Genomic DNA, 27333 nt, shown 5'->3' on the forward strand with positions numbered 1-27333 from the left:
TTAAGTTTTTAAAACTACACTATAATCTTTTTAATAAGTGCCAATAGCTTTTCATCTTCCATTAGAGAGAACCCATCATCCTGTTGTAAGCTCTATCTATTCCATAGGTTTCCTAGTTCCTAAAAAAAATCTAAACATGTCTGTCTTTCCTATCAATGCAGACTGTCTCTATGCGTGGTTTTGGGGAATATTTCGGAAAAACGCTAGCATGAAGTTTCTTGTCTTTAATCACTGAAAAAATTGAATTGTGTTTCTTCACCTTTATCACATCACTGGCTGACCACAGATTACTACTCAGAAACTGGCTAGATAGCTTACGAGATCTGCTACATCTGCATCCACAGACAAATTACTATGAGGTTTTAATTAGCATGACAAACCCACTGATTGAAACAACTGATAAACAAATGTCCCAGCACAAGGTCCAGCACCGGGGTTGGGGCAACTCCTGGTATCAATACAGGCTGGGGGATGAAGAGAGCAGCCCTGCAGAGAAGGAGTTGTGGGTGCTGGTGGATGAAAAACTGGACGTGAGCCAACAATGTGCCCTTGCAGCCCAAAAGGCCAACTGTATCCTGGGCTGCATAAAAAGAAGCATGGCCAGCAGGTCAAGGGAGGTGATTCTGCCCCTCTGCTCTGGTGAGACCCCCCCTGGAGTGCTGTGCCCAGCTCTGGAGCCCTCAGCACAGGAAAGACATGGACCTCTTGGAGCAGGTCCAGAGGAGGGCCACAAAAATGATCAGAGGGATGGAACACCTCTCCTGTGAGGAAAGGCTGAGAGAGTTGGGGTTGTTCAGCCTGGAGAAGAGAAGGCTCCGGAGAGACCTTATTGCAGACTTTCAATACTTAAAGGGGGCTTATAAGAAAGATGGGGTCAAACTTTTTAGTAGGGCCTGTTGCAACAGGACAAGGGGTAATGGTTTTAAACTAAAAGAGGGCAGATTTAGACTAGATATAAGGAAGAAATTTTTTATGATGAGGGTGGTGAAACACTGGCGCAGGTTGCCCAGAGAGATGGTGGATGCCCCATCCCTGGAAACTTTCAAGGTCAGGATGGACAGGGCTCTGAGCAACCTGATCTCGTTGCAGATGTCCCTGCTCACTGCAGGGGGGGTGGGCTAGATAACCTTTAAAGATCCCTTCCAACTCAAACCGTTCTATGATTCTAAGAGAGGTTTCCAGCAGGAAACCCTGTTTGAGGAGGAGTAGTCTCAGTGCAAGTGTGATCAAACTAAAATATGAAAGTACGTTTTGATCATGGCTATTTACAATGAGCCCTTTGAATCAACTATCTTAACAATCTATCCCTCTCCATTGTGCGCGTCTGCAAACACTTTTGTTACAGGTTTGCTTCTGGGCACTAAGTTGCTGACACGGATACTTTTTTAATCTGAAGTTTTCCACACCCGAGTGCTCAATCGCACCAGAAGTCCATAATTATTTTTCACCTCTTTCACAGAAATGGTGAGCATGAAGACTTTTCAGGGGCTGTCCTAGGAGTTTAATACTTTAAAAAATTAGGTTATTGATTTTGACACCCTATTAGTAACATAGAAACCTAACATTAGACATACTGAATGTCAGAGATAGGTATGCTATATGGAAAAAATTAGTCAATTATCCTAGAAAATGCTTTTTCAGAGCAAAGGTCTTGAATAGTGACAACTGACTTCTACTACTAAAACAATTAAACTACTCACACAAAACTGTACGTAAGGAGTTGTATGCTCAGATTGTAAATTCCCACATGCAGCTTTGTACTTCTATATCATGGCAAATGCATGTAGTATCTCAGTTCAGCAAAGTAACCTAGCTACTTGTGTATCAATGATCTTTGGAAAATTTAACCTAGTAGTTTCATCAACTGAAGAAACATTCTCCTTTTCTGGAGACATCTTCCTTTTGGGACAAGACCATGCAGAAAGAAGCTGGTCCTATGCAGGTGAAAAAGCAAAGGACATAGATACACATACCTGAGGTGACATCAAAGTTTTCTCATCACATCTTCTCACTATTCCCATTAATTGTTAAACATTTTCTTCTCTGGCCATCTTATCACTCACAGAAATGTGTATATTTACTGTAGAGACAATGGGTATAAACGTAAAGCCAATGCTTATATTGGCATTCCTATATTTACAAGCAATGATCACTATATAATCCTTTGTTTGCCAGTAAAATTTCTGTGCATGAATATGCATCATGGATCTAAGTAAAGATGAAAACAGCATTGTTTAGTGCCTGGAATAAAAGTTTTGAGGCAGGAACTCATAAATTCTAATCTCATTTGTAATTCACTTTGGGTAAGTCATTAACCTTGTTTTGACTTCCTGTAGGTCCCTCCTAATGAAATTGAACTCAAATCTGTCATAATGAAGCATACAAGAGAAGAAAGCAGCAGACAGTACACTTAGCAATAATAAATACAATTTCTGGTATGAGAGGCAAATGGAGGCCAGGTGTGGCTCCCTGGGTAGTGTGATAACCACAGTTCCAAGCAAGAACAAATCTGGTCACCATTTGAGTAAAAGAAGGATTAGGAGAAACAAGCATCAGTCCTAAAATACCTGCCAAACCTATAAAGAAAAAAGTACGCACTCAGAAAAATAAAAAAAGCACTTTTCTTTATTAATAATAAAATAAAAACAGGCATAGAACTCAAACCCTACTTCCACTGAAGTTGTGTCACTGACACCCATGGCAGCGGAAGGCATTTCCTGCACATGTTTTTACATGCATAACTAGTATACATTGTTTTTGCCAGAAAACTAATTTTGGAATAATAGAATCTTTGTCAACCTGAGGATGAAGTGGGGACCCCAGGATCCAGCAGATGCATATGGAACTGCCAAACTAAATTTCTTAAATAAAAAAATATTCCACTTGGGCAAATATGGAGAAATAGTTCATCAAAAAACCCAAAATTAAATATGATAAATTCCCCTGCGACTTCTCACAACCTTTACTGCTTTAGTAGGAATACAGACCACAGCGTAGCATCTGAACATTGTTAAAAGATGCAGACCACACAAAGAGTTCAACAATACTTCCTTGGGAGAAAATATTATTGTTCCCAGTACTAATCTCTTTGACCATATGTGTTGGTGGTTTAAGGAAATGTTTTTCCCTCTTTAGGAAAAGACTAGATCATTTCATTAATCCAAGATAATATGATATTTTACTTGGAGACATATTTTGTCATCACTTGCACAATGTTTTGTTAAATATACCCAAGTCAGCTCTGAGCAAATCAAAGTACAGTATGAATTTCTCCAATCAGGACAAAGCCCAATGTAGAAAGGTATCACAGTCTCACTCTTGGACATCACAGGAGCTTAATTTTCAGTTGGATTATCCTTTTAGGAAGTTTTTAATAAAAACTTTAAAACTTGTATACAAATCGCCCAATATTAATCAAAGAAAAGAGATCCTCAAACAAGGATGATACTTTGGACAAAACATTTTAAGTCAGTGACCCTGGGAGGAGGCAGTAAGGAAGGTTTTTCAGATGCTGTACAAAGCTTGGTTATGGAATGGTTCACTAAGTGAAACAGACTTCCTTCTCTTTTTTCTTCCTTTAAAATCAACTTTCTGTACCACCAAAAATTGCTTTCCTTGAGCTAATAGATATTTCTACTGTTACTCATTTACCTTGAACAGGAGCTTTGAAGGTAGTGAACCCTTGATAAGATGTGCTGTATGTATCCTTTTCTGTTATCATTTGCATTATTCTTTTTTCATTCTTATCATCATTTTTAAAGGCAGGTAATGCAAAGAGCATAACAATCTTGTTTATGAGGAAAATATTATTCAACATAATCAAAACCTTGCTATATGATTCATTTTCCATTTCATACATATATTTCAACACAGATAATGACATCTGGAATTATGCAGCACATAGAGGCCCTGATCCAAAGCTTTTGAGAACAGTCTATGTTAATTTCAATTGTCCCTGGATTGGGTCCCTAACCTATACCGTATTGGCTCTTTATTTCATACATAATTAATATCAGAAGAAGTTTCTTGGTAACCAAAGGTATACAGTGATTCACCACGGATCCAGAAACGTTAAATTTTTAGCCTTTCATTCAATTGGAAAGCAACATGATATGTTAGCAACCCTGATTTACCACTGCCCGCTGCTTTTCAATATTAATCCACCTTCCAGGAGCTCATTGTATTTTTACATAATTATTCCTAGCATGGCTCATCATTTAAATGCCAACCTGGCAACAAGAAATATAGATAAATTAACTCCCTTGTACCTTTTATATAAATTCTGGCTGTGGTGGTCATTTTCCTAGATTGTAGGAGCATGGCTCTTCCTGTTCTTGTGCCTTTTTTTTTTCTTAAATAGAAAGGAGTGCTGTTCTTGGGAAAGGTTATTGAAATAACACTTTACACCTTTCTGTTGCAGAACAAAACAACCATTATGATGGATTCCTATTGTATCTTGCCTTTGATTATATTATGGAGTGACCCTTTAGGCAAAGTTCTGTCATGGTTACTCATTTGTCCTTCTGAAATTAGTGGGATGACTCACATGAGTAAATAGAATGGGATTTGGCCTTTACCTTATGCTGATTATGATAAACCTTGGTCCATAAAATAGCACCGACCATTGTATTCAGTCAGTTGTAAGAACCATCTTTGTGTTCTTACTGCACCAAATCTGGCCTGATATATTTCAGATATAATACACTTGACGGGGGGGAACAACAAAAACTCAAAAACACACACACAAGAAAAGCCCAGAAAACAAACATTAAACAAGAAAACCTACCTAAATCCTAGACTACATTCCTTAAAAGCTGAACATGAATATGCTTCTCTTTACAAACACTTTCTTAGCCAAACAGTAATTCCAGTCTGCCAATATTTAAATGCTTAGCATGACTGTACTTTGGTTTAATGCTGCCTGCAGGCAAATATGGATTCCTGTCAATCTTCAAGTCACCATGACTACAGAAATTAAGCTTTCCTCTTTACTATATCCAAAATAAACTTAACTGAAAAAGAATCAGTCTATCTCAAGAAACATCTTGCATACAGAAAATTGCAGCCAACATACAAGTAATATCAGTTTTCACAGATCTTAAGGCTTCCTCCTGATTTAACTGTATATCTAGTTCCTTTTCTCCTCCCAGAATAAGGGGCCAAAGGATCTAGGAAGGTATGAGGGCTACTGCTATTACAACAGAGACTACACATGATATAGCCTAATGACATCATATCAGGGTTGAAATACATTTCATATTCTGAGGCTAAACCCTGGCTTGTTTCAATAGAAAACCAGTGTATCTTTATAAGCAACAATGCTCTACCTCTCCTGACCTTGGCACAAAGACATAGTAAGTGTCATCAAACCATTTGGTCTTTGAAGTAGTTGCATTACTTGAAGTCCTTTTGAGTATCACACACAGCTCACCTATTCCTACTTGTCAGCACCTTTGTTCAATACATACTGATTTGAGTCCATAAACTGTCTAGCACTTGAAGTCATATTGCTTAAGGCACAGTTCAGTAGCTCAGGAGATGGGCTGATTCTCAGTAACACATTCTTTAAAAACATGAGTTTAAAGTACAACAGTAATTTTACAGTATGAAAATTTTTATAAATCTCTTTTTACCCCATATTTTAGGTCTTGAAATATGCAAGAAATTATCTTCACCACATTATCACGTAGACATTGAACAATAACGTTTCTTTGGAATTACTAAACTCACTAACAAAATCACTGCTTTCATACAACACATTTTATATGTTTTTATCAAAAATGTTTAAGTGGTGTTGAAACTCACCTTCATTACCAAAATTCCTGTAGTGACATGATCAATAGCCCCATAATCTAAATTGTCCTTTTGTTCAAGTAAAAATCTTCTTGCTCAGGAGAAACAGCTTTAATAATTTCAAGATGTTATTGGAATAAAGGCTACTGGCTTGAGTAGCCATTCTACTTGGCAAGTCCTTGTAACCAGTGTTCACCACACCCTGATGAGAAAGAAAAATAAATAGTTGTCAGAGCTTTCATGTATTGGAAACTTTTCACGTGTTCTCCACAGATCTGATGCCTGTTTTATACATGCTAGTAAATCAAATTTGCATATTACTACAGACATAAGTTACTAAAGCTTTCTTTTACAAGTTAAGGATTCTGTTTAAAACTAATAGCTTACTCTGATGCATGACCAAAGAAAGTCAGCAATTTTGTCAGGAAGCCAGAGACTGAATGAGCTGGGAGGCCAGTCAGGGAACTGGTTACAAAACCATATGGTGCTTATTTTTGAGAATAAGAAATCAACTACTTCTTCAAATTCAAAAAAACCTCATGATTGTCTGATAAGAATCACATTGCACAATGTGTTTCACAGATTAATTGCACTCCAGTCAATCCCAAGGAAGAACATAGAAATACCTTCAAAACTTAAATTCTTTGCAAGTAGATCTGGATTAAGATCATGTGTCTTTAACATCCCTTCATATTATTATGAATGCAGAACATTCAAAAAACCACAAAAGAATTCTAATGCCATGCTCTGAAAACAACTTATATTGAATTCTGATCTTGAACACTGTACCCTAAATTATTGTTTCTTTCTTTCGTTGCATCATTCCAGGATAGGCATCTGGACATTGCAGTTGCCAGTTCATCCCATATGCAGCCACACATGTTAGCTTCAATACACATCCTGGAGTAAGTCATGACATGATAGTGAAGTATGGCAGCCATAGAAGTCAATACAAGGTAAAATTTTAGCTGGACTGTTCTTTTCACCTAGCTTTCCAGAACAGGCCAATGTATGCATCTACTACCTGGAAGACAGTGAAGGCTGCAAGTAGTCTTCTATTGCTTTATAGTCCACTTCCCAAGTTGGTACCTGATGAGAGACTTTTCCTCCTCAGGTAAATTCTCACATACTGAAATGATAGCATTTTTAATTGCTTCAAATAATGGGTCTTTACAAAGGAGAACAAATGACACAGTACTAGAAAGACGGAAAATACAGCGCTATAGTTATTACTGAAGAGAGTAAGGTAGAGAATAGTAGGTGCATAGAGGATTTTTCTCATGCACAATAGTATTTGAAGTGTTTTCACACTACAGGACTCTCACAACTTGGGTAAGTTTTTCACTATGTAAGCTGGGCATTTAAATTAGTAGATTGAACAAACCTTTGAGCCCTACAGCATAGATGCAGGCCTTCTGTGTGCCTAAAGCCCACCACTACCCCAACACAAACATAGTGCAACATGGGACATGCCAGTCTAGGTAGCACACGTGGGGAGGAGAGGAAACCAATATCCAAACTGTTGATTATATGTGACATTAGATCAGCTCAGGCACATACAACCTGACCCAGAACAAAACACTTGGAAATGGTTCAATAACAGGAGTATTTAAATTTGCAAGATCTACATAAAATCTAAGTATTTCAGTTCAAATATTCAACAGAAAATTAGCAGAAATAGTTATTCCCCCCAAAGAAAAAGGCATAACTGGACTTCTCCTGTTAAGAGAAGATGCTGATAGCAAATTTATTCTCGGTTATACTAAACGTAGAGTTGGGAATTATGCAAATTTAACTATCTTTAATCTGGCCCCCACATTACAAATTGAGAATAGTTTTGACAACCAATTGAGCACAAAGCTGCAGATGCAAAAAAATCAAGAGACAAAGCTAGGCCATTGTAGAAGAACATCAGTGTAGGCCAGCAAGTCTACAAACACTTCATATCATCAGTTTTATATGTTTGCCATTCTTCAAGTTTTAACTGCTAGAACCAGATCATTACAGAAAAATAATCTTCCATTCAAAAAGAAAAATATCCTTGTAACTAAACAAATACATTGCAAATGTGACCCCTGAAGAGATAATGAAAGAAAAAGTTTAAAACTGATTACATCTTCACACATTTCAAAATGGTCTCCCATCATCTTAGGTATATCACCACTTAGGACTGCACTGTTCTGAAGAAAAAACAACTGGTAAAACTTGAACTGTTTAGACAATACTCTAACATGTGCTCTGGTGGCAGACAAATAATTGCACCTTTATATCAGCTTACTGTTATACACTGCATGACTTCTCTTTTCCAGATCACACCTGAACTTGGTCTTCATCTAAAAATAGTAATCCTCTGAATGGTAATGTGTTCAAATCTACCATTCATATTGTAAAATAGTGACACAGAACACTTTTTTTAAATATTGAAATTAAACAAATACCTATATTTTTCTATATTTTTCTATATTTGGAATGGTACACTCAAAATCCTTGTTAATAAAGCTCTAGTGATGAATTTAAGGACATTTATGGATATCATTGTTAAAAATGATGTTACCATGCTTATAAAAGTCACAATGCATAAAACATTCAAAGATGGAATGGTGTCTGGATAATATTCCAATTTGTGGTTTCACTGCTTATGAAAGACTCTGCTTTATTACCCCACGACACATTGGTAAGAATTCCATGACAGACTTGCAGTGGCTTCAAGGAAATACAGTCTTTATTACTATAATATAATTACTTTTTCATTTGTTAGAGCAACACTGACATTATCTGTATTTTCTCTGCACATCAGTTATTTCTAAATGCTGATGTATAATCTACACACCTTACAAATGTAAAGTTCTGCAGGATGAGTAATTTCTACTTCACCTCCAGCCTCAGCTCCATAATTACTGACCATTCTTTCATTGACTCCATCCCACTCTTAGTGATTAGAATTGGAGCTTTCTTCCCCAATTTCATGTTTAAGAAAGCAAACCAAACAAGTTTAATAATTGTTACTAGAAATAAAGAGGGTAAACAGGGAGATACGTAATACACATGGATGCTTTCACAAGTAAATATAAAATATTAATCACATTGTGTCTGAATTGAAAATTACTAGGAAATCATTAGCAAAGAGAAGGAAATACTCTAAACCATTGAATAAAAATTAAATAAAACCTAATCCTGAAGCCTTTACTCATTGATAGTTTTTACTATATATCTAGATACATGCATATTTCACAAAGCATGTTATACTAATAGGGACATATATTTAGGCTGTGCAATAGTTATAAGCAGTATCTTACCTGGAATAAGAGCTGTACTAATATCAATATCCACTTCTTTACACTGTTTGGCAAATAATACCAGGTTTGCTTCAATGTATTCTTGGGACATTTCTTTTGCATAGCCTCCAACACCCTTTCCTGTTTCAGCAGTTATCTCCTCCTAGAGATTCTGCTCCAAGGAATTTAAGCTGTTCCAGTCCTGGAGGCCCAAGCAAAAATAACGGAGATGACAAATACAGTATTACATTTTTTTTTATATTTTTATAAAAACAATCACTGCTGTGTTAACAGAGACAAGACCACAGTAGTTAACAGACTCTCTCATCATAACTAGATCTGTTAAAAGAAAACGGGCAAGAGTCAGCTTTTAATAAGCACTAGGCAAATCAGGCTGTGCCAACTTATTTATCAGCTTTACTTCAGCAGCTTCTAAACTTTATTTCAAACAAAAATTTCAAAAATAAACTGATCACTAAAAATTAGTTTCATACATGCAAAAATACTTACCTGGGTGTTTATTTTACTAAAGAAAAACTGAAGTTAGTTTGTCCAAACTAAAAAAAGGCTGGTTTTGCTAAGTAGTCAGTGCTCAAAGCATACAATTTAATAACTTCATTAGAAAAACCTACCTGCCTTCTTAAGTAATGAGAGTTGCTGTTCCCTTGGATAAACGACTTACGATAAGTTCTGCAGCAATTAAACGGCACATTTTCTCTGTTGTGTGTTAAAGTATATTATAATTTATATGGATTACTAAAGACTTTTTGTAGTGCTTTCATTTTTTGCTGTAGATATTGCAGTAGTTAGTCCATAATAATTCTATTATATTCATTATTGACATATGTTTAGAATTGCAGTACTACTCATCACTGCTACAATACTAAGGTCCCAACTCAATCTCATACATGCAGAGGAACAGCTGTTCTTGTGCAGATTCCCATTTTATTTTGATGGGGGCCAGGTGAACAGTCCCCAGACTTCAAGGTAGAATCATTCACATCTATATAACTGTCTGAATAAAATGGAAAGAAAAAAGGTATTTCCTGACTACAAGTAAATAGATTCCCAAAGGATGTGAGAGGAACCACAGAAGTTCAGTCGCTTGGGACGCAAACTTGACTATTCAAATAAAAGGGACTGTAGTTAATGGATTACACTGGCAGAGGAATGGACTGAATGACATAACAGGATTTCTACCCAAAATTATTATGATTCGTTTTCCAGTTTTTGAAAGTTTGAATATGAAGCAATTAGACTGGCAGGAATACAGGATCTATAGCAGAATGCCAGCTAGAAACCTGGGGAGGAATAAAACCATGTACCAATACAGGCTTGGGACCAATGACTGGAAAGCAGCTTTGTAGAAAAAGACCTGGGGTCTTTGTGCACACCACGTTGACCAGGAACCAGCAATGTGCCCTTGTGGCAAAGGCGGCCACCAGCATCCTCAACGTAAATTGCAGTGTTAACACATGAGCACACAATTAATTTACCCATGAACACCCAATTATTACATGCACGAGTGCCTAATCAGTTCATGTGTGAGCGCTGTAGTGGGCATAAATTGCGAGGTTTGGCGGCAGGGTCTGCAGAGGTGACCTGAACAGGAGAAGGCCATGAACTACCCTGTGCCATCTTCCAGCCGCCTCTGAGACCCATGGAAACACCCTCTCACACACCAAAAGCTGCCAAGGCAGCATGTGGCACCCCTGCTCACGTGTGAGCCGTAGCTGCTAGGGTAGATGTGAAGAGATATATAAAGAGACACATGGAGCGCTGAGGAGACAGGCATCTGGTGAGACACTCTCGGAAGCAGGCATTCCATACCAAAGGGAATTCCATACCTGAGGGATCACAGCCCAGGGGTGACCCATGCTGGGGCAGGGGCAGCTGTGAGGGGTGGGTCAGAAACAGTTGCATACAACCCCACACGCAAAGGAATGGAGATGGACGGAGTGTAACATGCAGGGAAAACGAGGGAAGTTGAGACTAGGAAAAGGGAAGGAGGAAGATGATGTTTGGCTTAAGTTGGGCCTGGGAAGTAGGGAAGAAGCATATTTAAGGGGTTTTTTAAATTATATTCTCTTTTCCTGAATATTCAAATCAGTAATTTGAAGTTTGTGTTAATTAGCAATAAATCAAGTAAAAATTCTGCAAGTTAAGACTCTTTTGCCTGTGACACAGAGAAACCTGGCAGATTGTTTTCAAAGAACATCCTTCAGTGCAAAGGAGAGCAGAACCTTGACCAGAATATTTTATAAAGTGCTAAGCAGTGTTCTAGATTCTAAGCCATATTTTCTTACACTACCTGGTATCAAATCCCCTGACAGTAACTCCCATTGCTCTGGCAGCTCCTGCTGCAGCCAGCCCAGCAACGCCACCACCAATTATCAGCATCTAGAGAGATCAAACAGAGAGTAAAGTGCATTCTATGTTCACTTATTCCATCACATGCTGTGCCTGCAGTATGCTTTATCTTCAAAAGCACTTGAACTTTAAAGAGCATCATAGGCTAAAAACTGTAAGTACTTCAGGGAATTAAAAAAAAAAAAATCTTATCTCAACAACGCAACATAGTTAAACAGCTGGTTTAGGCTATAAGAGCAGGTGGTCATCGGTACAAAAGATGCCATATGTAGAAAACGACATAGAAATAAGTTCGAAAAACATTAAGTTAAACAAAACATGACTAGGGACACTTCTGTTCCACAGGACATGGACCTTAACCCAAAGTCTGATAACAAAGGATGCTAACCTATTTGCCCAACTATGCAAGTGTTTTTCTTTACTATAGCTCTTCTCAGATATGAATTCTGACAGGTATGCTGAAATGGGTATCAGAAGGCAGAGTTCAGTCTCAGAATGAAAAAATAGACTGTTTTAAGATCCTTAAAAAAACAGTGAGTGTCCTTCTGAGGTGTCATGTGATTCAAGGTATTTTTACACTTAAAATAATTGCAATCAATCGAGCATTTGCCAAAAATAAATTAAAGGCAGAACCAGAATATACATAATACATTCACCTACAAACTTCAATTGCCCTTGGCTGTACTGCATTTAAGGCAGGTGAGAACAGACAGGAAGAGTCCTTGATCTTAGTGTCCTGCCAAGCAGAAGCAGATCTAATCCAACATCCTTTTTGGATGTTGGATGTTGGATGTTTGGATGTTGGATGTTGGATGATCCAACATCCTTTTTGGATTAGAAGCAGATCTAATCCAACATCCTGTGAACAATCCAGTCCTGACCCCCTGGGGAAGTCTTAAAAGGTTCTGGTCAAGAAAATTCTGCATTCAGAAATGCTCAAATGCAGTTAAGTCAATTTTTACAGGATGGCTCAAGTGTCTAAAGCCAGTACCATCCAGCAAACCTAAATAAAATCGTAAGAAATCAAACACTATTACTTATCTCTTAGAAGGGTCACATGGGAGAGCTGAATTGCCTTGTTACACTAGTAGTCTAGCTTTCCAGTGCGAAATTTTACTCTGTAAATATCAGTTGTAGCAACTGTACCTTCACAGGAGAAACTTGTCCTGCTGCCGTTATCTGACCAGTAAAATCCCTGCCAAAAGGATTAGGTGCCAGCACTACTGATTTGTACCTCTAACATGTAAACAGATAATGTTGTAGATAGGTAGTGACACCCTCAGATGAGAAAACATTCAAGTATCCATGCCAAAAATATGCCATGAAATATCACACTCACTGGAGTTCAAATGTCAGTATACAAATTACAGAAGCAGAACCAAAACCTCTTGAGACAAATCAATTAGATAATTAATAGAAGCCTCATAACAACAATAGTATAATGGACATCTTAAAGCAATAAATTTTGAAACAATATATTCAAAAGTCATTCCAATTTATACCAGTGGCTTGAAAAGTAAATTTTTGATGGAGGACAAATGCTGGGAAAAGAATGCATACCAAAGGTGGTGACTCATAGCATAAAGTGCTTCTTGCAACTGCAATATTTGAATTATTTATTTTTAATTCTGTGGTTCAGCTGACATGCCTATACTTGACTGTCATCCCACTTGCACAGAATGTGGACAGTGTACAGGGCTGCTCATAGCTATTCCAGGAATTTACAGCACAGATTCCCTTGCTAAAGTAACAAGTTGATGATTATATAAACTTTACAAGAACTGGAAAATAGGGCAAACCTTTCAGTTACCTTCACAAGGAAGTATGTTTGAAACATAAGCTGCATTCATAGTGCTGCTTAAGCATTCCTGTACAACTTATCTCCCAATAAGCTATTGCTCACAAATATTTTCAATTTATTGTTCCTCGTTTGGAGAACAGGAGGTACCCCAGAAAATATTCACTAAAATGCTGTCTTATGTCAACCTTTTGTAGCTATATAGACCACACTAGAATAAAGAATATATTTTTGTTACAGGAGGCTTTTTTGATAGCAACATCTAATACTAGTGGAGTTTTTGGTGGGTGGGGTTGTTTTGGGTTTTGGGTTTTTTGGGGAGGTTTGTTTGTTTGTTTGTTTTTTACTTATTGGGGAATTAAGGAAAGAATCACTGATTTCTTCACAAGTGCTGCAGATATGCTGTAATTTGAAGGGGGGTTGCTGTTGTTTTGGGCTTGTTTTGTTAAAGGAAGATTTTTCAGGCCAGTTAACTATGGGTTTCTTAGTGCTTTACTTGGCCAAAAGGCCAAGCAACTTCAAGATTTTCCTTAGACAAATTGAACACTCGGAAAACTCTTTTTCCATCTTTATAGTTTTCTTACGTAAAACCTTTTTCTCCTTCTTTCAAAGTTTAAAATAAAACTAAGCTGGGCATAGAGTAAAATCCTCTTTATCCTAGAAGGGTAACAGATATAAAACCAGTTTAACATCAGTGATCTAAATGCTGAAGCAGAGTGCATCCAGTGCAACTCTCCTGATTCCTTGGCTACAGATGGCAGAGAAGTTGGTCCATTGTCAGTACTGCGGGATAAGATATGCAGTCATTCTGGGAATTTCTAGACAACTCTACAAAATTAGTATTTTGTAGCTAACGGTGAGCGATAATTTTTCCTACTGAAGTTAATGGCAAAATTTCTACTGGCTTCACTGAAGTGAAATTTCACCCAGTGGAAGGAAATGAGACTGGCAAAAATGAGAATTGCTAATACCCAAATTGAGCAAGGGCAGGACAGTCACTGTATACACATGCTTTCTGTATTAGTCAAAAAATTGGGTTTTTTTCTGTGGATACCATCTGCTTCATTGTCATAGCCATACAATCCTGAGGTAATAATTTATTTTGGTCTACAGGCAAATAAAAGGATAAATGTTAAAAACAAACATTTTAAGATAAGTTGGTATTAAAAAAAAAACCCTCAACAATTAGGGCCTTGTGTTAGAACACTGGAGGGAAATCAGAAAGTTTGACACTAGGTTAATTAGATTTAAATAGCTTCAGAGAGAGAGAATGTGCAACAGGAAAATACCATTCATCTTCGTAGCCAGATTGCTTAAGTTTACCAGAGCTGTCATCAAGACCTTTTAGAGACTAGTTTCATGATTTTGTTTATGGTTCTGTAAAGAGAAACAATATTGACTGCTGACATTATCATGGCTTGTAATTTTTTCCCCTCTTAAGTTCACTGTGGCTGACTACATGAAAAGTGATTTGTTTAGCTTCATGTCCTTCTGCAACAAAAGAGAAAAATACCCCTTTTAATAAGATAAGAAGATGCAACTGAAGGGCCCAATCTAAGTCACGAGGTCCAGTCTCCTTCAATTGCAAACACCACATAATCCCCATCATAAACATAATTTGGCTTTGGGAATAGGTAAGTAGGAAATGTTTCCTCTTAAAGGTCATTTGAAGTGTGAGGTCATAATTTCCTTACAGAGATACAAATGAAGGAGCGAATCTACTGAACCAAACTGTTATACTGTGGATGAAGGCCTTTCGTCATATCTGATCCAGTTCAAACCTTACACAGGTCAGATGAAAAACTGCACCAAGCTGGAAAGGAAAGCAGACCTTATTTTTTTTTTCACAGGTACAGGACAAGGTCTTGTTTTGTGTCCCTAGAGATGTGGGAAGGCTATATGTATATATTAATCACGAGAAAGCCTGTCATTTAGGTTATTGTTTGCATAGAGATGCATCAGACATCTATTAGATCTCTAGAAGTTTTACTTTGTTTTTCAGCCCAGATGTGATACAGTTAAAGGATTTTTCTAGCTCTCCAATACTGTTACTCCTGATAGTGCTGAATTAACATCACTTTCCTCTGGGGAAAAAAAATTGCTAATCCTCGTTTGCTGTCAGCTAACTCGCAGCTGGTCTTCATCAACACACCTTACTGCTCACCAACTTATCTCACCTCGCTTTTTTCATTCTCAAATATGGACAGAAAGTGAAAAGATAATTTCTGGCTTGTATAATATGCCTCAGTTTAGTCTGACTACAAAAATCTGGTTTGAAAACACCAGGGAATGAAAATGCCACATCAAAGCTCTCCAAATACAAGCATATGAGTTTTTAGTTCCCTTTTCCTTCTTTAGGAATCATTACTGAATCCTATTCTGTGGATTTTTTGCTATTGAGAGAGCAAAAGGGCCATAACCTTACCCTTTTCCTATGCTATAATGTTTGTTACTGGATAGTTTACTCATCTCCAGCTATCTCAGTTTAGATAGCCAGACACTAATTCAGTTCATACTGAAATTAACTGCTTACTTCTGCACAGTTTTGCTCATTAGCCACTTCTTTGTGTTTTCTCTCAAAGACATAAAGACCCTGATAATTTATATTTTGCAGGTAAGAATAATTAAAAAGTTTTAGTCTGAGGGGTCTGGAAGGACTAAAGCAGTAGCAGAATCCCCCTTTTTTTTTTAATCATTAACAGGAGTTTCTCACTTACTTAGCTTTCACTTGCTCCCACCATACTGATGAGTTAGCTCATCCTAGACACACTCACTGCCAGAAGGGAAAACACGGAGAAATTTGAACACTGGTATTTTATAAGATATTTAATAGGTGTATTAAAAGGTCCATAGACTGTATGGATTCAGAGGGTATGGAAATAAGAAATACTAGGAGGTGGACCTCTCTACTGGGTCAATCTTATTCCAAGAGGGAAAAATTACTGGTAGATTATTTCCTATGATTTCCTGAAAGTGTGGAGGGCCAAACCGGGTAGGATACATAATAAACCAACCTGTTTCCATCCACCTGCATGTAGACAGGGGTCACAGAAAAGAACTGCTTTGCATCATTGTGCTGAGCCTGCCAACAAGAGTCAGGGTGGGTACTTGCACAAAGGTGTCACGGTCACCATCTGCCTAGAGATAGTTCCATCAGAACCAGAGTGAGGTTTCACATGGGATGATGTGAGAAACCTTGACATCAGAAAACTTAAAACACAAGATATTAACCTTGTCTTTTCTTAGCTGTCATATTCTTAAAACAGCATCCCAATATAGTTCCAGCTCCCTCAATGTAGGATGCGAGGCTGAGGGTCAAGAGAAACACCGGCAACTGAAACTCATTGGAAACCAGTGGTGACAGCACTGTGACAGTAAAGTGGGAAATAGAAGAACATGGTGAAGAGTATTGAATTTCTCTTAGCTCCCTTCTCCTTGGCAAGTCTAAACCTGCACATGCATGGCACAGAACATAAACATGCACATGATGACACAGAGTTATATTGGAATTGAGGCAAGGTTTGGGTGAAAGCTGATGTGACCTCAAGCACTTACAGGGCACTCTAAGCATGAGAATACAGGTACCCAAGAGAATGAACCAGTTCTTTCCCGTCAATAGCAGCTTAGTATTCACCTCTAGTGGGGAAAAGAAGGGAGAACAAATTGCTGCTCTGCAGACTGCAGTAAGTGCCAACTCTCTTTGCTAAACAGGTCTCCTATAAAGCAACATGACATCTTGGTTTGAATTGTTCAGATTTAAAGAAAGCAAACTACTTATGGTTTGATTCAGCTTAACTCCCTAGATGTCCCATTGCTGTTTTGTTAGACGTACTATGATAAAGGCTTTAGCCTCTGAGTACATCAGACCAGCTGTATCTTATTAAAACTAGTCAAGATTTAAAGAAAGTCTTGCATAAAGATATAGATTTTTACAATTTAACACTAAAAGTTAAGCTTATTGTTTACTGATTCTCAAGACACTTAGATATTTGAGTCCTGGACAGGTTTTGCACAAATAAAAGTCCCAGGAAAGAGTTGTTTCTCTTTTGTATATAGGATGTTAACAGCTAAGCAGGAGTGGCCCAGGGATGGGCCCAAATAATCTTCTTGCTATAAAAGAGCACTTAACATTTTTGGATATACAGAGAGCAGAAAAGAAACACATAAAATTACTTTGGTATAGCATGTTAAGCATGACATGGAAAACAGAAGACTACGTTCACTCTGTATCTCCACAGTGGAATGCTATGATATCATAAGCAGTGATATGAAAAACTGTTTTCAGAATATTTCTGAATAAACATCAGCGGCAAGGCAGCAAGTGGCAGGGAAAAAGACTTGTTCAAAGAAGCACTTATGTGTTGGATATATTTACCAAATTGATTCTGCTTGAGATGAACTGGTTCAAATTTTAAACCATTTCAATATGTAGCCTATGTACATAAATAATTGGTTCAGTATTTAAACTAGTTGTTTGTGGGTTTGTTTTTTTTTTTTTTTAACGAGTTCCTTATAGAAATCCAAATGGCTTTGAAATGAGTTCCAAATCTGAATTGTTTCAAAATGTGTCTTTTACTGAATGATGACTGGTCTTGACTGTTTGGCCAGTAATGCAATGTGATACTATGTGGGGAACCAGAGTTCAAAACTAGCAGGGAGAATTTTGCACCTTTAGTTGTCAGAGGCTGCAAGTTTAGGAAGGGTAACAGATTCTTTTAACCAGTTCATACTGTCCCCAGGGCCAGGCCTCAAAATAAACACAGCAACTTCAAAGACAGTGTTATAGGTTCCACTCCAAGCTAAGACAATCCTGTTTGCATGTTGTGATCAGTTCGCACTTTCCTTTGCAAACAATCTGATATTACACTCCTACTTATGTGAGAGATTATAATGGAAAAATAATAAAAAGTGGTATGTTAAAGCTATGCCAAATATAAGACACATTTATCATGCTGTTGATGGAATTTCTTACCATATGTCTCAATGGATTCACTAAACTGAGTTTTGCTTTATACCTATAATAGCTATTGTTCTTAGAAAGGGCATGTATAGTGTATTTTACAAAAAGAGAGAGTGATGCTTAAACAGCAGAAAAAAAGAAAACATGATACATAAGCCCTAAAAAAAAGTTCAAGATTTTGGTAAAGTGGTCAAAACCATTGCTTTAGGACTGCTTGTGTAAAGTGGAAGCCAGAAAATGGGGGAGTATTCATAAAGCTCAAACTGCTCTAGTTTCTAAATTGATGATCACATTTAGCTGACACAGATTAGGTTAATTCACTTAGGTTTTTTCACTCCCTTCTCTGGGTTGTGCTGGGTGCCCCAACTGGTGAGGAAAACCATCCTCTGCTAGCTCTGTTTTTGCTTCATGTAGACAATATTTCAGCTGGCTCCTCCTCTGCTAGTGCCTGTCTGGAAAGCAGGTTCTAGAAACTGCCAGCATTGCTCTAGTCTCCCTTCTGAGATAATTCTACCTGTCTGGTAAAGCCCACAGCAGGACAAACAATAATCCAGTATGATCTGGCATGCAAGAATAACATGCAAGTAGTGCACGACTGTTATTGTCTGGTAGTACGCTGCAAATATTGGCCATCATGCTAAGGGCATCATATCCTTGAGCAACTTAGTCCATTTATAGAACTGTAGCTTTGCATTCAGTAAGTTTGTCAGGAGGACTGGGTTCTGAGCTGGATAGATAAGGCTGACAAGTGTTGCATTTTTCTTGAGCAAAGTTGCTTCATGCACTCCTAGATCCTCATTTAAGCTTGGACACAAAACACTGTGCTTGTTTAATTAAACATACTACTAATAATAATTTAAGCTAGTATTAAGTCTAATTTAAGATTCAGCTTTAAAAAAATCACATAGAATCTTTTCCCTTGTGCTGCCCACTACTATGCTCTCAATATGTTCACTTTACTACGTACAGATGTAGTGTAACAGATCCTGGCACAGGATTGAGGCTCTAGGACCAGCAAGAGTAAATAAAAGTAGACTAAATTAATTTGCATTAAGTGACCAGAATTCCACCAGTCGGGCAGGTGACTTATCTGGCTAAAGGTTACACAAGCTAAGAGATCACTAATAGAATGGTCTGGGACAGACACAAAACAAGGTCTCTAATGCAAAAGAAATTTAATAGAAGTCTACAGCGCTGGCATACAAAATATCTATTCCTTTACTGCAAGTATATGAAGCTACATCTGCTTGCTGAATGATTTCATACTATAGGTAATTCAACTAATTTGGTACAAGTATGAAAAGAAACTTTGGGTCTTCAGAGTAAATATGGTTACATTATTCACACCAAATGACAAACCTTTAAAACAATGTCTGAACCAAATATAGTTTTCACAACATTAATTACTGTTCCGACTTCTTTATATTGCTCAGCAGAGCTCTTTGCTTCTTTGTCAGCTTTATGTTTCACTTACACTTTTAATCCTTGTTTTACCAAGGACTGGACACCAGTAGGAGAGTCTGCAACCCACTTCTCACCTTTACGTTTCTTTGGTAACTCCCACAACCAGGTCCTTATAGTGAACACCTATAAAATAAAAGATACAACTAAATACAAAGACTTTATCCCCCTAGTTCATATCAACTTAGTTTTTGTTTAATTCCAAAGACACAGATTGCACTTCAACATCCAATGGATGTCAGGGGACACGGCTTACCTAATTCCCTTATGAAGTTTGAAAATTCCATCCATATACCAAATCCAGTAAACTTTTATGTGCATAAGTCATCCTTAAAGAAGTATAATCACTGGCTGACATTAGTGGGATGGTTAGTGTGAGAAAAGGTGGCAGGATTGGGCCCCAAGTTTTCATAAATAACGCAGAACATCACCAGATGAACATTCCACTGTTAGTTTTTATAGTGTTTCTTCCACAGCCAGCCCACATGGTCTCACACACACATTCACAGATGCCAAAACAACAACAAATTAAAGTTTGGTTTATAAAAGGGCCTTGGCTCAGATGCTGCTTATACAAGTTTGCATGCTGTTTACCCTGACAAAGGTGTGGAACTGACCACAATGAGGTGACAACCTCAATTCCACTCACACATGAGGTGGGAAAACCAATAACAAAACTGCAGGATTAGCAAAGGACACTTTGTTTTTCCTGGCTTGTGTGTGAATAAACCATGTTTTGTTAATAAAGAAATGAAGTCATTTTGTGAAGCAGACTAAAGAACATCTCCCTTCCCCCTTAGCACATATATGCATATAAACATTTATATATATATATAAAGAAATATATAAATATATATATGCCTGATTGGATACACATATCCATGCTACAGATGACGATCCACAGAAGGATAAGTCCTAGATTATTTTTCTCCTCACTCGCTATCCCTTGCAGGCAGTGGAATATTTTCATTTACTTCAGAGAAGCTGGATTTCTAAGTATTACACTCCCCCTGTGCTGAGCACTGGTTTGAGGGCTACATATCACCCAAATCCTGCCTGTGCTTTTTTCTGCAAATAATGTTTTTCTTTAATATTACACACAATCAAATGCCTGATTGCATACATCTCGTTAAAACTTGGTTGTCCCCAAAATTAACTGGGGATACCCCAAGCTATTAATTACTGGCACCGATGCAAAAACTAAAGCATGCTTGCTTAAACATACAGTCAGTTCAACACCAGAAAACATTCTACAAGAGATTACACAGACCAAGCAGATACATGTGGCAGGGACATTTCTATTAGAAACACTCTAAAGAAAGCAATTTAGTACAGAGCACATTTTGCTTAAAAGATATACTCGTGGCATTAGAGCAAAGCTGGGAACAACTATAAGAACTTTAACTGACACTAAGGAAATAACTGCCAATATTTATAATTCTACGAAGAAAACTGTCATAACAAGTTCACTGGAAAAACCTCAGTTCCCGCCTGCACATGCGTGCATCATTTTTTCAGGCCATTAAGATAAAAATAACAGAAAATACTTTTTTTATTAAAAAGGAAAACCTTTATATGCTGTGCTATTAAGTGCTACAGAAAATAGAAGCTTTTCATTACAATCCTGGGAAGATATGCGACCAACTGTTAAAGAAAGAAAATATGCTTCAGATACACTCCTCAAATTAATAGCTCTTCCCTGTCCTTCGGGAGGAAGGCAGCAATTCATCACTATCAGCAATTATGCACTTGCAGTATCTCAGTTGCTTGGTTAATGAGTAGCAGGTAAAGTAAAGCAAAATCTCCCTCTAATCCCTGCCCATTTACTCTAGGAAGGAAGGAAATAAGCACAGAATACCTCTGATGCAAGATCTAAGTAATCCAAAGGAGAAGCAACAATGGGTTCTGGAAATGCTTAAGCTATATCCTGTTCTATCCCGTATGGCTAATGGAATTATACAAATATAAGAAAGACAAGATTTAACCCATGGTAATTTTTGTATCCTAGATTCTTCTAAGGTCAAACAGAAAAACACTGTTCTCATTTTAATATTTTTTTTTAATCCATAAGAGCATTCTAATACTTTGCAAGCTGATTGCACAATATAGGAGGAACTGGTTTTCAGCACTAGCCTTCAATCTGTAGTCAATTCTATAGGTCATCTATATCAACTTCCATTCTTTGATGTTACGACAGCACTACAGACCAGCATCTGGTCTTTGAGATTTAGATTTGAGTTTTATATTGGAAATGGTATTTTCATATATATACCAAATTTGAAAAGGCTGAATCCTCAAATCCCTTGCATGACCTATCACTGCTTCAGTGTCATGCAAGTAACTATGACTATTACCTTAAGGTGAAATACTGTTCTAAAAGTTTGTGCAGCATAGACCCCATTGATAAAAAGCATTCTAAACCTGCTATTTCTGTTAATACAATTCTTCCCATAGCCACTTTTGGGGGAAGGAAAAGGTCATCTTTTTATTATCTCTATATATGCAAAAGCAGTAAAAGTTCTGGCAGCCCTAGAATCAACAGGATCCAAATCTCCATAAGATTTTTCTGAAAATTAGCAGAGTTTAGCTTGACAGCAAGCCTGTGAAGCAAATATGTTCAGGCTCATACTTCTCCCCTCTGGTAAACTGGTCATTGGAACACCTGTATTCTCAGCCTAAACTTTTATACATTTCAAAGCTCACTACTGTAACTGTCCCCCAAATGGAAAAAAAATTTCTTCAGCACCATGAACCAACAACAAAAAACCCAAACAACGTAGTTCTAATCCTAAAGACAGGCTGTAATCAAGCTAGAATGGGATCTGGAGCTGAGTGTTATTCCTTTCCCTTATACACCTCTTCATTTCATTTGCCAAGCTGGTGATTCTTTTCAAATTTGTGCTAATGAAACACAGCACTGTCATAAATCTGGAGCTGCACAACCTCCCATGAATAATGTCTTCACTTGCAAACCATACCTATTTCAGGCCTGACCCTCCTTTGAGCAATTTTACCAAATGGTCCACAGGACATTGTGCATTACTGTGTACAACACAATAGACTACAGACAGGAAATCAGCGACTGAGCTTGTAGAAAATAACACACTCCAATGTAGAATGCTTGCCTAAGAATAATTAACATTAGCATAGGGTAAACTTTAAGTCCTCCGCTTGTACAGCAGAAAGAATAATTACAGGAAACTTTACCACTGCGTTTGAAGAATTCAGATAATTTCCTTTATTTTATGGTTTTAACTAGGATGCATATAAAGTAGGTTAATTAATTACATTTTTAGGTGCCATGAGCAAAACCACAGGAATATTTCTGAATTTCATGCTCCTGGGACCTTCTAGTCATGTAAATAGTTTTGAATAATCATGCATCATGCCCCAAAGCAAATTTACAACCTCATTAAGACTGTAAGCCAGTGTACATGTGTAAGATTAGTTACAATCCTGCTCCTTTCTGCAGGTCAGTAAAGTAAATTCATTAGTTATGTATCTTTGCTGTACACACAATTGTTATGTCCTTGCATTAGGAAAGAAAAGACAGATAATTGTAAATTACTGAAAATCACTTGTACAATTCTTTTGTTTTAAAATCTTCTTTAGCTGTCTCTTATATGTAGTAGGCCTCCCATAAAAGTCAACATGCTGTTGAACTTGGACATTTGTTTTTAGTAGACTTTGCTTTCTACATTTACATTCATTCTCCTAGTAATAAGATCACTAGTTTTATTATTTTATTCCACATAGATCATGCATTCATTCTAATCATTTATAGTTCTTCCTTTCTGACATAATTCATCTGCCAGACACTTAAAGGTTTAAAATCCCTTTGCAACAAGGATTTGGTGCATCCAAGTCATACCTCCTCCAGAAAATTAAAATTTTCCACAGCTCTTCTCAGTCTGGATATAGTTGGCAGCAACCTAAACCACATCCTTATGTTGTCTTATATTCTAAAGGAACTCCAACAGCTTAGTTTAGGGCAAGAAAAAATGTGTATAATGCACAACATACCCCACTCCAGGCCCAAGCTTATTGGGTAAAGTAATATTTTTTGCAATATACCTTAAGGTCTATTAAAAAATAGTGGCTATTCAGGGTTAGCCACTTATTGTGTTATTTGTCCATAGCTGTTCACAGAATATACTAACAGTTTTCTAGGAATTCAGGAAAAGGTAGCCCTTCGTTGAGAAGTTCATAGTCAAAAGAACAGGAAAGTCAATTAAAGATTTGTGAAGGAAAGAAAATAGGCATTTTTAAATCATATTTTCATTCTAGCCGAACAGTGACATCCAACAATTTACCAAGACAGTCTTTGGGGTTTTGCCATTGCTTTCAGCGGGAAGGCAAATATATTTGAGGTATATATAGCGAGGCACAGAACATTTATGACTCATTTACATACAGGTAGACTACCAGCAAGAGAAAGCACCATCTTTTCAACCATGACTTAATCTATGAAGTCTATTCTAAACACAGAAGCATTAATAATATGAAATGCTTTTTGCAGTCTGCTTTAGAGAAGAGTTAGCATATCTCTTGCTGTTGGGGGGGGTATTTGGTTTGGGGGGGAGTTGTCATTATTTGTATGGCAAGAGATTTAAAGGCCTCATTTAGGAACAGAAATTAATGCAACATACTTGAAAAATGTTTAGAAATGTAATTTCAGCTACCCATACCATTAGCTTTAAAGTGGCTAGCTCAAGATCAGCTAGTAGGGTGTATCTACCTGTGGCAGTGAGCCTTATTGCAGCCATATTGTTTGTGTATTTACTCTGCCTTTCAAAAGCCTGCCACTGATTACAGTAAAAAAATGCTGTTGCACTGTTTGCAGTACATGTGCTAGGTTAATCTAGTTTAACTACGTCTACAGTAGACTGAATAAAAATGTTGCACACATACATGTGTGTACACACAAGCACACACTTAAAATACCACAATTTGGTAAAGGTCTAGCTCATTTGATTTTAAGAACAGGAACTGCACTTGAGCAATACTCCTCACATGATTCATTACACTTTTGCCTTAAAGGCTTCCTGCCATAGGAAATCTTTTATTGTTTACATTTTATTTAATTCTTTAACATTCTATAAGCATTTTGAATGAAATATACTGTTCAAATACTCCTTTATGGCAACATGATTTCCATATTCTATTGATTTCTCTTCATGTTTTCTCAACTTTTTCATTGAAATGTTCGAAGAATGTCCCTAAGGAAACAATGGCATATTCATTATTGTTTGGTTTATTCTTACAAGAACAGTAGTTTAGATTATTTTATTATGTTCCAGACAATGATTGCCTAACCAGATAATGTAAGCAAAGTAAAGTAAACTGGAAACAGTTTAATTACAAAAAACATTTTTTGGAAATTTGTAGTGATGCATTTGTAGTTGAGAAATACCCAATAATTCAGTGCAGGGAGGACTATTACAGTATCACAGTGATAACCAAGTAACACACAAAAAAGCTTTAGCCAAGGAGTAAATAATGCAATTGAAGAAAGGATGTAAAAAGATAGTGTAATATCACTGTAGAGGACTCCTAATCTTGGTCTTATTATGCACAAGATTGTTTCCCAGCTATAACTATTTCAGTGGCCAAATGGCTGTTTTCACAGAATCACAGAATCATATAGGTTGGAAAAGACCCTTAAGATCATCGAGTCCAACCGTAAACCTAACACTGCCAAGTCCACCACTACACCATGTCCCTAAGCACCTCATCCAAACGTCTTCTAAATACCTCCAGGGATGGCGACTCCACCACTTCCCTGGGCAGCCTGTTCCAATGCTTGATAACCCTTTCAGGGAAGTAAAATTTCCTAATATCCAGTCTAAACCTCCCCTGGTGCAACTTGAGGCCATTTCCTCCCATCCTATCACTTGTTACCTGGGAGAAGAGACCGACCCCCACCTCTCTACAACCTCCTTTCAGGTAGTTGTAGAGAGCGATAAGGTCTCCCCTCAGCCTCCTTTTCTCCAGGCTAAACAACCCCAGCTCCCTCAGCCGCTCCTCATAAGACTTGTTCTCCAGACCCTTCACCAGCTTCATTGCCCTTCTCTGGACACGCTCCAGCCCCTCAATGTCTCTCTTGTAGTGAGGGGCCCAAAACTGAACACAGGATTCAAGGTGTGGCCTCACCAGTGCCGAGTACAGGGGCACGATCACTGCCCTACTCCTGCTGGCCACGCTATTTCTGATACAAGCCAGGATGCCATTGGCTTTCTTGGCCACCTGGGCACACTGCTGGCTCGTATTCAGGCGGCTGTCAACCAACACCCCCAGGTCCTTTTCCACCGCACAGCTTTCCAGCCACTCTTCCCCAAGACTGTAGCATTGCATGGGGTTGCTGTGGCCCAGATTAATTTATACCAGATAATTTATAATATAATTTATAATATTATATGATTCTAACTTATACCAGAAACACACCTTAGGAGGTAGTGTGACATTTGGGAAACAGACAGACATACGTGCTCTTATCCTCTTGTTATTGGCATCACAGCAATAAAACAGTGTCAGAATCATTATTTCAGCCCAACATACCGTAAAATGATCTTCTGGAACCCCATACACAAGTCTTAAAGGCAGCCTACATCACTATTAGTGTACAAAGTAGGCTCTAGCCACTTCAGAATTCAGACCCCTATGTTCATTGAATTAGATACAGATAAATCAGTCTTAGACCACTGGAAAAATGCAGCCCAGGAGCCATAAATTGTTCAACATCACATAAAGTAAATCCTTGCTATCGCAGATAGATTTGGGGGAGAGATTGTCAGGTTTTTGTTTCCTTAAAAAAATTTCAAGAACAGTACATCTATTAGCATTCCTATTTATAGATACTGAAAGACTCCATGTGAAACCAAAAGGAAGGCAAGAAGATGGGACTGATGAAGACAGGCTGAGAAGGGATATCCTGCAAAATTTTTGTTCTATATAGAACTGCATAAATGACCATGTGTCTCAATTCATTCAATTGACAGTTTCATTACATAAACAAGTCCATCAGACCTGATGAGATGCATCCCCAGGGTCCTGAGGGAACTGGCTGATTTAGTTGCCAAGCCATTCTCCATCATATTTGAAAAGTCATGGCAGTCAGGCAAAGTCACCAGTGACTGGAAAAATGGGAATATCACACCCATTTTTTAAAAGGATAATGAGGACCCTGGGAACTACCAACCAGTCAGCCTCACTTCAGTGCCCAGTAAGATCATGGCACAGATCCTTCTGGAAGTTATATCAAAGCATATGGAACACAGGGAGGGGATTAGAGACAGCCAACATGGCTTCACCAAGGACAAATCATGCCTGACTAATCTAGTGGCCTTATATGATGGAGTGACTGCATCAGTGGACAAGGAAAGTGTGGTGGGTTGACCCTCGCTGAACACCAGGTGCCCAAAGCCACTCTGTCGCTCCCCTCCTCAACTGGACAGGGGAGAGAAAATATAATGAAAGGCTTGTGGGTCAAGATAAGGACAGGGAGAGCTCGTTCACCAATTACCATCACAGACAAAACAGGCTCAACTCAGGGAAATTAGTTTAATTTATTACCAATCAAATCAGAGTAGGGTAATGAGAAATAAAGCCAAATCTTAAAAACACCTTTCCCTCACCCCTCCCTTCTTCCTGGGCTTAACTTTACTCCCGATTTTCTC

General features: G+C 37.8%; 1 pseudogene; it reads right to left on the reverse strand.

Moving 5' to 3' along the window:
* LOC142411963 (NAD(P) transhydrogenase, mitochondrial-like) overlaps nucleotides 1-22690 on the reverse strand; it is a 34631-nt pseudogene extending 11941 nt beyond the window's left edge.
* Nucleotides 22691-27333: the final 4643 nt, after the last annotated feature.

Source organism: Mycteria americana, chromosome 6, assembly GCF_035582795.1.
Source record: "Mycteria americana isolate JAX WOST 10 ecotype Jacksonville Zoo and Gardens chromosome 6, USCA_MyAme_1.0, whole genome shotgun sequence".
Lineage (NCBI taxonomy): Eukaryota > Metazoa > Chordata > Aves > Ciconiiformes > Ciconiidae > Mycteria > Mycteria americana.